This window comes from Meriones unguiculatus, chromosome 8 (assembly GCF_030254825.1).
Source record: "Meriones unguiculatus strain TT.TT164.6M chromosome 8, Bangor_MerUng_6.1, whole genome shotgun sequence".
NCBI classification, from domain to species: Eukaryota; Metazoa; Chordata; class Mammalia; order Rodentia; family Muridae; genus Meriones; species Meriones unguiculatus.
Window position 1 is genome coordinate 115198655 of NC_083356.1, and position 12849 is coordinate 115211503.

The 12849-nt window shown below is 42.7% G+C and overlaps 1 protein-coding gene across 8 annotated transcripts in view; it reads left to right on the forward strand.

Annotated features, from left to right (window-relative positions):
* Nucleotides 1-12849, forward strand: part of Znf385b (zinc finger protein 385B) — a 383942-nt gene that overhangs the window by 267627 nt on the left and 103466 nt on the right. Inside the window, exon 1 of one of the 8 annotated variants that reach the window (XM_021647154.2) lies at nt 12022-12241. The exons of the other annotated variants lie outside the window; for them this stretch is intronic. The gene's annotated coding sequence lies outside the window, so the exon portion shown is untranslated. Of the gene's footprint in view, nt 1-12021; nt 12242-12849 lie in introns of those variants that run through there. 8 annotated transcript variants of the gene reach the window in all.

Below are 12849 nucleotides of genomic sequence, written 5' to 3' on the forward strand. Positions count from 1 at the left end.
AAGAGCTTTAACTACTGGGCCATCTTACCAGCCCTAGAAATATGTTTTATTTGAAGAGAATATTCGTTTAGGATTAGTAATTTCTTTCTGCCAAAGGAGACTCAGTGTGACGTTACCCGTGGGTATGGGATATCCATTTGGCAGCACCACGGGTATCTGGATATGCTCTTGGGAGCAGAGTCAGCTCTGAACTCGAGGGTCAATAGTTCTTTCTGCATTTTTAGTAACCATTGTTTGTGTGTGACAATGGGGTGGGGGACACGCATGTGCCACAGCACACACATAGAAATTAGAGGACAAATGTGTACAGTCAGTTCTCTCTCACCGCTTTTTACATGGCCCCAGGGATCTAATTCAGGCCCCAGGCTCACATAGCAAGCGCCTTCCCTTACTGAGCCATTTTGCCGGTGGGTGATCAGCAGTTCTCAAAGAGGGCTCTCATGCAGAACAGCCTCAGACCCCCATGGTGAGACCTGAACAGCGACAGCATCCATCCACAGAGCCAGAAGAGGAAGGTCAGCTCCTTCCTCGAGGCCAGGGAAGGATCTGCGTGATGAAAGTTCCAGAAATTAGGGAGAAAATGAAGGAAAGAATGAGAGCAAGTGAAGCCGGGAACTTGCCTACACAGCAAAACCCGGTCTTTCTCTGTTTGGTCCATCATCTCCCCACTCCAGGTAGGCCAGCAGAGAAGAGGACGGCAAGTCCTCCGCCTTCACCTGTGTTTACGGAGGATGCTGTGTGTGCAAGTTTGGCTTTAGAGTACTTTCTTCCTTAGTCTTGTTCCCATCTATTTTGGCTAGAGAATCTGTGTCTTCTAATGTAAGAAATCTGACTACATGCTAGGGTTTCAGTGTTTTTTATCTCCGTGGTTACCCAGCACATTTCACCACTGTTTATAATCAGTATGTTTTGTTTTTTTTTTCCCTGCCCCTATTCAGTATGAAACATAAATACCTTGCCCAGAGCCAAACAGGAATGGCTTCTCTCTAGCTTTCAGGAGCTATATACTTCACTGTGAGCACATAAAAAAAATAAATAAATATAATTTTTTAAACCTATAAAAATCAGAGAGAAGGATAAATGGGAAAAGTTCGTCTTAGTGTGTGGTGTGTTCATGTATTGTGCTTAGCAAGCACCACAATGACTCTCTGATTGACATCAGTTTCAGCCATAGGAAAGTATGATTCTGCCCTCGGCCCACTATCCTCAGCATAAATCAGGGTTTAGTTATAGCCACCTATGTTAAGTGCAATTGGTATACAGAATTTAATCTGGGTATGGGTAGTAATTTTATGCCCTCATTTTGATGACTTTTCACTTGTTCATCCCTAAGAGGCCAAGATTTTATTAATTTTTAAAATTTTTTTTTCCAGTAGAAGATTTACAGTACAGAAATTACTTTTGAAACCATCCCTTTTAGGTCACAGGACCAGTTCTGTTTAAAGATGACTTTGGATGTATCTAATAATAACTAGACATTTTACCAGATGGCTGTCAGAGTTCATTCTTTGCTGTGACATTTTGAGGAGTGTGTTTTTATTCTATTTATCCTGCTCACGAAGGAATTGAAATGTAAAGAAATTAAGAGTTTTACCATAGTCACAGAAACATTAGACCTGAGTAACCTTGGCATGGCTGACTGCAGCCTTATCTTCTTCCTCTAAGCTGGCTTGAAATATTAATGATGACCTTGAAAAGTGTTCTCATCCAGTTTTTGTTTTTGTTTCCCCCTCAGGAAAATTGATTTATATTTTTTAACCTAAAAACTTCACAGCAAACAATGGCTAAATGGTTGAAAAGTTATTAAGTTTTCAATTTGAAAGTAAAACCTAACTGTGTCATATATGACATGACTGAGAAAAACAATAGACTTCAGTTTTGACAAGTTTTTCAAAAAGCACAGTCCTCATTCTTGAGTACTTTGGGATTTGATCTTCGGGTTTTTTTTCTAGCAGTTACTAGCTTAGTAACTGTTTAATGTGGCAAAATGATTGTAGTGACTTTGAGCCAAACCTAAATGCTATTATTTAATTTGTAACTAACTAACTAATTAATTAATTAATTTTGCTTCCAATATCAATATTGGAGATTAAGGGAAAACTATAATTCAGATGTGGTGATAAAGCTTAATTGCTGACATAATTTAGTATGAAATGCACATGAAAAATCTGAGAAGATGTATTTTGGAAGATATGAATTAGCCTATGCAACCTGTTTTTAAACCTTTGAAGGAGCAGAATTAATAAGCTAACTTCAAATAGTTGAGAACATGATCTTGAAATATTTAATAAATGTGAATTCTTGCTATAATATTTAAGATACCTGAAAACCAAATATAATTATAAAAGTTCAGATATTTTGTCATTTAGTGACTAGTCCCAGGAACATTTATGATAACTAATAACGATTTTAAGCAATGATTATCTATGAGTGAAGTGTTACAGAGGAGAGCCTCTGTCATCCCTTCATTCATGGTTGCATTTGTCTGTCCTTCCTCCTGGCTGCATAAAAGAAGCAGAGCAGAGTGAGGAGGAAGACTCAGCACAGTCTTCACGATCATATTGAAAGACAGAAGCCCAGATCTCCAACTTGCTCAGATCAAATATCAGAAATTGAATTTCCCTGCAAGATCGTCCTTAGTCTTGTGCCCCTTCTCTTTCTTACACACAAACTTTGCTTCAGCCCATTAGGTAACATCCCAGAAACCAGCGAGTTATCATGTGCTGCTGACTGTACCACTCATCTGTGTGATTTTCTCAGCCTTGGTTCTTGACTCTCAGAACGCTAGACGGCCAAGTGTTATTTTAGAATTCCGGGATCCTTCACCATTCTGTGCCAAAACATGAAAGCAGACCCGTGTCCTGTCCTGCTCTCTGACCTGCGCCAGAGAAAGCCACATCTCCAAGCTTCCTCTGAGGTTCCTGGAAACGGCCACCTTGTCCGTCCACCTCAAGGACAGGTCTGGAAAGCAGTCCTAAGCGGGCTTTGGGGGCTGTTTCAGGGCCACCAGTGCACGCGCTTATGCAGTCCCAGAATGAGGTCTAGAAGGGAAGAAGAACACAGATTTGCTGTGGGCGACCCCACTGGGGCCGGTAGACTAGTGAGGGACGTGGATATTACAGTCCACTTACGTTTAAAACTCCGTCAAAGTATGGGAATAGACCTTGAAGGCTGCAGATATGTCCTCCCTACCTAGCCTTTCAACCACTTATGTCTCCAGACCCAGTGTCTCTCAGATCTGGTATGTCCTGGGAAGCAACTTCAAGTAGTGCTTACGGGCAGGCCCGCAAGCCGAGGCGGAGCTGTGAGCTGGTTTGATTTCTGAGTTGTCCATTTTCTGACCGTAGCACCCTGGGCACAGTGCGCTGCCTGCTGAGCAGTGGTAATAAAATCTTCCTGCAGGGTTGTGGCTCAAGTAGGAGAGGTTAAAGTCTTTAAGAGGCTTAACTCAGGTAACTGCTTCATAGATCATTGTGCTGTCATCGTCTTCATAACCACTGACATGATTGTCACAGCTGTCATTCCTCATTGTCCATGGGTATGATGACCTTGGGCAAATCACATGGCCCTTCAGAACCTCCATTCCTTTATTTATACAGTATCTGCACACAGGATAATTAAGATTCTGTGTGGTTGAGCAGGAACATTGTACAGTTCTTCCATTTCCTTTCCACTCAACTTGATCATGACCCCCCCACCCACAATCTCTCGTAAATTGTGCATGGAAGTTAGCTATTATGCATGTGGTATCTCGGAATTCTACATTGCACTACATTGTGATTAAACTTGATACGTGAAAATCTGAATCTTCCCTGCAGTACTGAAGGACTAAATATGCATGAAAGATATAAGTAGTTGCTTACAGAAGGATCTATTGTGGAGTTCCTGTACTCGTGGGCTCTTCTGGTAAATTAAAAATCAAATCTGATTTACAAAAAGATATTGAGTTTGCCTGTAACTCTTCAGAAGCATGTAAGTATTTTTTTAATCACTTTGAATCACAGGCTTTTGAGAGTTGATTTAATCTGATTTCTCTCTCTGAAAAACAAGCATGCCTGCAAATATTTGTAGCCAGTTCCTGAAGAAAAGATGGTTCACGGATCCTAAGTCAAGAATCCTGGCTTCCAACCAAAACAAAGATAAAGCTAGAGAAAGCAGAATATGCTGACAAGGTTGAAGCCCGTTCTAAATTTGGGCTTCAACCACCTGCACCCTTAGCATCACAGAAGCAAAGAGAATAACATCTACCACAGGTGACACTTGTCCCAAGCATGGAATTAAACATTTTATGACAGCTACAGCGTCATTCCTCATCCAAACATGAGACGGCAGATCTATCTGATAAGAAAACCAAGGCTAAAGCAGTCCTCTAAAGACCCAGCAGGAGCCAAAGATGGGAGCAAACTCCTAACTTGGGTCTTGCTGTACAGCTACTACAGTAATGGTGGAAAGGTCCTGCATTCCTTCCTCTTTCTCCTCAAGCTCCAAATCCTCACAAATGACAGAAATGCAGAGATTGCTCTTGTGAGCTCTGCGCAGAGGACCTTCTTAAACCAGTATGGTACTGGCAGGCAGTCCTGCCTTCTCCCGTGCTGGGAGCTTGGCTGTCATGCAACCGTGGTGTGTTGCTGTTGGGATAGATGGGGTGGGCAGAGGACTGAGGGATAACTGACTCTCTTGGCTAGACATGACTCAACAGTTCTGATCCCCTACGTGCCCCAGTAAAAGTTCCCAGCTGATGGCTATATAAAACAGTTGTCAGCAGAGAGGTGGCCTCTCAGATTCAGAATGTCCCATCTGCCAAATCCCACATGAGAAAAGTGAAGACAGGGCCCGTTTGGAAGAGAAGAACTGCTTCTAGAAAGATTTATTACAGGGGTCATGTTGCGCCCATTAACGTGCTCACCTGACTTCACCCCTCCTTGACTCATTCATTCATTTATGTTTAAGATGATTTATTAATCTCTTCTAAATGGAGGACTAAACAGAGGGCCTTATACAAGGGACAGAACAATCAGAACCTTGCTGGAGTTCTGTCTTTCATTATACTCTAATAGGGACCTTTCTTGATAAACAACCTGACTCAGTATTGTGAAGAAATGGCTGTGGTTTGCAATTAAAAGCCCCCTCTGGTAAGGTGAGACCCATGTCCCCATCTTTTATCCTGGAATATTCTTAGTGAGCTAAGAATATGCTCAGAGATCCATTTTTGGTTTCAAGTCATTTTAAGATATGCTATCTTATCACTTCAGACTTCACAGTGTGTCCTAGAAAACCATGCTGTTTTCACACTGATATTAAAGGCAGTGTGTGGCTTGGGATTTGATTTAGATTTTTCCTTGTGATTTCCCACATGATCCAAAGTGTCTGACCTTTATTTGGCAATAATGAGGAAAACATACCTTGAGAATATTTGAGAGGAAATATGCATATTTAGAAAAATGTTATATCTTCTGTGCCATTTTTCTTACAGGCTGTGGATGGTACAAATGATAAAACTCTTAGACCTCCAATGAGGAGTTTACAAGAAATGTTTATCTAAGAGCCATTGATAAATATATAGAGATGAACAATAAACTCATTGAGTGTTACTTGTTCTTAAAACTCCTTTAGTGGGAGGTGACATTGAGAAATGGTCAGGCAGGAAAGAGAATTTTGATTCCTCAGGAACCAAACGATAAGTTTCACATGACAGCATGTGTCCAAAATTCCAGCTCTGAAGAAGCAGAAAGGAGGATCCCTGAGGCTGGCTAGTGAGATGGTCTAGACCAAATCACAGGGCCCTGGGCCAGTAAGAGACCCTGCCTCAAAACAAAAACAAAGTGCAAAGCAATTGAAAAGGACACCTGATATGGACCTCTGCCCTCTGCATATAACACACACACACACACACACACACACACACACACACACAAAGACAGAAAAAATAAAAATACATTGTCAGGGCCAGGGATATAGCTTAGTTGGTAGAATGAGTGCCTTCCTGCTATTACACAAAGCCCTGGGTTCGATCCTCCAGCACACATACATTTAACTGTGATGATGCACCCCTATAGTCTCATTGTTTAAAAAGTGGAAGCAGGGGGATCAGAAATACAAGATCATCTTTCGCTACATGGTGAGTTCAAGACTGGCCTGGGATGCCTCAAAGCCCTCCCTCAAATAAATAAATAAATAAATGAATAAATAGATAAATAAATAAATAAGTTGGCCTTATGGAGTTTAGGATAGAGCTTTCTTGTGAAAGCGCTAGCTGGGACCACTGCTGTTCCTTTTGTCAACTGCTATCAAATCTACATATAAGCCAGTGGGTCCTTTACATTAATTAGCCCATCTGTGGGCTGAGGACATGTGCATGCCTATAAATGGAGATAAACACAAAGTATTTGATAGATTGAGCAAATACAGTGTCTTACACATACCAAGAGATATTTTTTTTCCAATTGTGTGTCATCCCAACTGTGATAATGAAATACCACTTTATTTTAAATGTTACTGACTTCATAAGAACTTTATAAATACTAAGAAGACTATAATAATAATAATATATAAGGAGCCCTTACAAATCATATGATACTGAGATTGTGTGTCTTTATTGGAAGATGTGGCCATCATTCATGTAAGGACTCTCCTGAGCGCCTGCTTTGCGTCTGGCCCTGTTCCAGAAGCTGAGAAGACCTTCTGAAAAAAATAGCTGTTGTGTTCTTGCTGACTAAATTCCAGAGAAGAGACAAGGAGCTTCTACACAGCTGGCTTGGAGAGGGGAGCTCTGTGATGAGGAAACCTCTTTTGAAGGTAGTAATTTGGCATTCAGGAAAAGAAAAGGAGACTCAGAGCTTGGGGGGACAGCGGAGGAGGATGTTACTGAGAAAGCTCTGAGTTAAGCAACACAGAAGCTAAGGGCGTCACCACGTGGCAACTGTAGACCCTGTCAGCGTGCACAGCTTCCTACAAAGTCCAGCGGGAAAAGCCTTCCACCTTGGCATCTGGTTTGCTTGGCTGCTCGGTTGAGAACCAAGTGTAGGAGAACATCAGGGTCTCCTTGTAGGCCTGGTAAGAGCCGGTAACTGGGGTGCAAAAAGATGGTCTGGAGCTAGACCATGGAGCGACACAGAGAGAAGCCGCGAGGTTTGCTGGGAGGGAGAAAACAGTAGGATTCAGTGGCACCTGGGATGCAGGCGAGGAGGTAAGGGAGCATCCGAGAAGGAAGCACCTACGTTAAGACCTTGCTTTCATCCTGACTTCAGCTGACACATTCTCTGGCCATTCTGACCCTATTACTTCCTCTGTCTGGGACAGTAGTTGATCGTTAAACTCATAATGCTAGTGTAAAGCAAGGCTCCAGGCGTTAGAGGTATTGGTGAACATAGGAGAATTCTGCCTTTCTGGAGGCTAGCCTGCCTCTTCCTGTCCTGTAGCCTGGTTTATTGGGGTCTATTTTGTTTGTTTGTTCTTTCCTGGTCATTTTTACAAAATTTTGTGTGTCTTAATAGTCTATAATTATTTTAGGAACCCACTTTTTTTCTGGGTTTTCAAGACAGGGTTTCTCTGTGTAGCCCTGGCTGTTCTGTAGACCAGGCTGGCCTCGAACTCAGAGAGGTCCACCTGCCTCTGCCTCCCTGAGTGCTGGAATTAAAGGTGTGTGTCATCACCACTTGGCTTTTGGGACCCACTATTCAGTCTGTATGTCTAATTGAGGGGATGAGGAAGCAAAAGTTAATGTGGAAAATCCGGCTTCTCCACAAATAACTTCAGAGGTTTGCCTGCGTTGAAGATGCAAACTCATGACAACCCAAATCTCCATCACATCATTGACACACAATAATGTTTTACATTAAAATGGAGTTAGTTTGAGACAGCAGACCCCTCTAGTGATGTAATCAAAAGCTTGTCGATTAGTCATATGTGTTTGTAAGAAGGAGTTTATATAAAAGTGCTGATGCTGAGTGTCAGAGGCCGCCATCAATTAAAACTTAGTCCACAATGAAGAGAAAAAGCTAAAGTTTGGAAATCCAAGTAAAACATTATAATTTCTGATTTCTAAAAATTTAAATTTTTATAGGATTTGTTATGACTCTTTAAGAAGATCGTGTTCCTGTTCACAAACAATAAGCACCTTTTCACACACAGAAAAATGAGGTCTGGTTATGGCTCTCTAAGTATGTCTTAACATATAACAAAGATCGCAGTTCAGGCTTCCCAAGGAAGACAGGTCATACACAAAGAGAAGGCTGCCTCCATTTCAAGCCCATTGTGATAAATGTTGCCATAGAGATGCCGTTGCTAGCACATTGCTGTATTGACTACAGCTACCCAAAGGTTAACAAACTTCCTGTGGTCTGTCCAGGAACTCTCTTGTTCAAGGAAAATGCTCCTGAGTTCTGGAAAGCTGAGCTTTGATTGCAGGGCTGGTGGTACACATGGCGGGAGGGAGTGGGTTTGCCCAGCCTACAGGAAGTCCTTGTTCGATCCTTAGTATCCAATACATTGGGTGTGGTGGGACAAGACAGTAACCCCAGCACTCAGGAGATGGAGCTAGGAGGAGTTCAAGGTCATTCTCAACTATCTAGTAAGTTTGAAGCCAGCCCAAAATATATGAGACCCTGTCTCTAAAGAAAAATTAAATGGAACCCATTTGTAAGGAGTAGTTCTGTACTCTTGCCAATGTTCATAATTATCAACAGGAAATAAGACCAAGTAGTAACAAGGTTCTTAGAGTAAAATATAGATGCTATTCCCTTCATCTCATTCATTCATTCAACATATTTCAATGAATGCCTTTTCTGGACAGTGCAGTGGGCAAAGCAGTAAACCAAATCTACTCTCTAACTCCAAAGAGCTTATGGTTCCATAGGTATCAACACACAAAACAGTGTCCTAAGCACTGTAATAAACACACCACAGGATACATTTCAGTCTTAAAAGAAAACAAGATACTTTTCTTATAAAGGTAGAAAACACCCTCCTGAGAAAAATGGCATCTAAAATGCTGTTGTAAACAGAAAGGATTTAAAATAAGCAAGAAGGAGGCACATCTTGGGAGGTAAGACATGAACAAAGTAATAGAAGCAAGAGAGCATGCTCGTCTGAGAAACAGCTGGTACCTCCTGCAGCGAGCACTCCTGCGGCATCGCCCTGTATCCAGCACTGTCTGAGGGCCAAGAGATAAGAGATAAATAAGTAAACAAATAAGGAGGCATTGCTCTTGATGGAGACCTCTGTGTAACACATTTTGTAAATAGTTCTCTCACGTCTGAAGATGGCAGTAGATGCTGAGTGGAAGCCATTGGACTGAGATCCCATGGTGGTGGCTGAGTGGCAGTGATGAAAACACTCAGTGAATCCTTCAATAGTCTAGGAACTGCGATAAGAATTTACGGCATTATTTCCCTCAGTGCCACTCAGGGGATACTATTATTATTTTATTCTTTCTCATCAGCCGAAAGAATTATATCACAAAGGGCAATTAATTCATGAAATATTCAGTTAGGAAGTAGCAGAGTGAAGATTTGCATGGGTATGTTGGGTTTCGGGCCTATAACTCCCAGAGGGAAGCCACCATAAGCACTTGAACAGGAAACTGGTTGATTCGGGGTGCTTTTAAGGATTCTGTTGGCTGATACTGAGCACAACAGGTGCCATTATGTTAGTGTGCTGGAAACTGTGAGAAGTCCCATCTAGGGTACCACCTGTTTTAAGGAAACTGGGGTTCCCCACTCAAGAGCCATAGTGTCCTTAATAATAGAACTTAAAAACAGACTCAGTAGGGTGCTCAAGGGCAACTTTGTTAAAGTTGAAAAGAAAAACCACAGGACAGGTAAGCTGTAAATCTCTGTAGCTGCTTTGAAAAAGCAGATGGAGAAGAAAAAGAGAGAATGCCCTTTTGAGTTAGGTGCGGAAGAAAAGCAGCCACATACAAAAGGTAGGTAGCTTCAGAGAAAGAATAAAAAAGCCCAAGCTATGGGAGAAAGGATATTTAGACTCTAGCCAGCATCTGAAAGAAATGGACATAAAAGAAAGGAAAAGAAAAAAAGTGCAGCTTCCTGTGTGAGGATTCAGAGTGGGTGAGCTTAACAGCGTCAGACAGCAAGAATGCTGGGAAGGAAAAATACATTCTCATTAAAGGGACTGCAGTTTCTTGCAGCTCTTCGGTGTAAGATGTGCTTCTGCCTTCGTGAGGAGCTGTCTCTTAGCAGGAGGACTGCCCTGTCCAACTAGATCAACTCCTGTGTTTGGAGTAGTTTGGAATGTTAGATTTCCGCCCAGGCCAAAGGTACAGGATCTTTTTCCTTTTCCAGGAGGAAATAGGTTCCTTAATGACCTCCAGTGCTACAAGAGTAAAACATAGACTCTATTCCCTTCACTCATTCATTCATTTGTTCATTTATTCATTCAAGACATTCCACCAAGGGCCTTCTGTATCAACTTCTTTGCCTACTTCAGCAGTAGCAAGCTACTGCTGTGGCCCTCAGTGAAGGTGACTCCCCCATCCTTTAGACAGTGGTTTACAGGCCACCTCTCTACAAAGCCTTTGCTCTCCCAGTCTTCCCTGTGGAGATGTAAGTATTCTTTATCCCAGTCTCCTGCTGCTCTTGAACACACAGCACCCCCCACCAGCCTAGAGTCTGCTGCCTCAGGCTGCCTGGAGGTGGCAGGGCCCTGGCCCCTGGGAGGGGACCTGGGAATTTGTTCTTCATCCATGTTCTGGGGAGATGCTGATGGAGCTCTCGCCAGGGGCCCACACTTTGTGAACACAGACTGAAGCTAGGCAGATACAGAAGTGTACAAAGAAAGCTTTTTCACTGAAGATTCACTGGCTGCAGACCCAGAGGAGGTAGTTCTGAAAAATACTCCAGTCCAGAGTGTGTCACCTAACTCTGCCATGGAGGAAAAGTGTATGCCGTCTCTTCTGAGCCATGGGCTCCTAAGAGAGATGCATCATGGGTAAAATTTTAATTTCACACAAAAAAAGGCAGAATCCCAGCATGACTGTCTTTCACGTTAATCCTCGGAGACTAAATATAATGTGAGTAAGACACACACAAGTGTTAGAGGGCATTAAGCTCAGAGCTAACCTGCCATGTCCTGTTTAGAGTACTCATGTCATGCCTGAGCTAAGGGAGCCCGCAGCATTCCGCTTCTAAGAGCTGATGTTATAATCACTGTTCCGAACGCATCTGGTTGTTAGACTAGGTTTCACCTTCCCCCGGTCACAACTGCGCAAACCTGGCAGGATCTGCACCAGGTTTCGCAAGGCACGTGCAAACATGGGCGAGGTGCCCTCTAAGCCGAGTCGCCTGTGCTGGTGACAGAACAACACACAGACCCCACACTAGTCATTGGCACGATGGGCAGCGTGGACAGACATACCTCATCCTTACCTTGACCACGGAGCCAAGTCCCAGGAGATGGTGGGTGGCATTGGTTAAATATGGAAGTAGGTAGTATATCATTTTACTCCCAAGCCTAGACAAGTGCTAATTTCCACATGATCATTCCCCCACAGAACTGAAATTAGGGTTTGGAGTTGGAATGCACAGACACTGCTGCTAATGTTGTCAACATCAAATTGTCATCAGCCTTAGTCTTTTTTAATTATATGCTCTGAATCTTTACTTAAAACCTAAATTTCCATGGAAAAGAAAGCACTTTTTTTTTTCATGCCAAATAGCTTGTAAATAAAGTGTCCTCTGCTAACAGAATACAAATCGGGTTCATTTGGGAATGGGTTCTGCTCTGAAATAAGAAAGCAAATTTAAATTGTAGATCTGGCTGCCCGTTTAGGAAAAACAAAACAACCTCTTGAAATCTAAGTGATACTGAGAATTCCGAATCATTGTGATAAATACTTGGTGAGCACTGAGCTGTGTCATTGGAGGAGAAACCAGACCGGTATCTGATTCATCTTGCCACCGAAGAGTGCATGGGGGACCGAGAAAAAATGACAATAAAGAAAGCGACTTGTCAGTCTTTTAGGATATATTTGGTTGGATGTCGTCAGAAGGTAGCCAGCCCTCTCCCTGGGAACGCGTTGCAAACACTCTCCACTGTAGTAATTAGAGCTAGGCAGCAATTACAGGACTTGCGATTTGTCAAACGCACTGCCTGCCGGCCTCTTCCTGGAGCTGCATCTCGCAGGAGCACCGGGTTGAAATGATGGAAGAATTTCTCTCCCCGAGTAACGCGTGCCGTGCGTGAGGGGCGGCGTGAGCGAGCGGGGACTGTAATCTTTACAGGGAAGGTAAGCAACTGCTCAGCAGTCACACTTCAGAGAACTTCGCCACAAAATGTGTGACAGAGAAAGGAAATCGTTCAAAGAAGCTGCAGCAAGAAAAGGAAAACATCAGAATTGGGGTGGGGTTGGATAACACTTGCTAATTTTAAGACCGACGCCCCGCCCCTGGCTGCGCGCCTCACCTCACCTCTGGTTTTGGTTGATTTTTTTCTTTTTTTACTTGCTGGTATTTAAAGTTTGTTATCGAGGCCCTTGACTAAATATCCTAAAGATGTGGCTGGATGGTTCTTTGCGCTGTCTGTCTGAGCTTCAGTTCTTTTTCCTTTCTGAGTTTGTTTTAGAATAACTGCTGGATAAAAAGTAAGTTTGTATTTAACCCAAGTGAGTGAGAACGGCTTCTCCTCTTTCCCTTGTCCTCCAGAGGTCTCTGACTGAGGATGTTCTCTGTCAATGTGAATGTGAACTCATTCATATTGACAAAATAATGACTGGTCTCCTGCAATAAGATGGAGAGACAAGGGTGATTTGTGCTCCTGACATGTGATTTCTTTTTTTATGACAGGTGCATTTCAGGCTGTAAGTCTAGTTTAAGTCAAATTCAGTGTTTGTTTCAA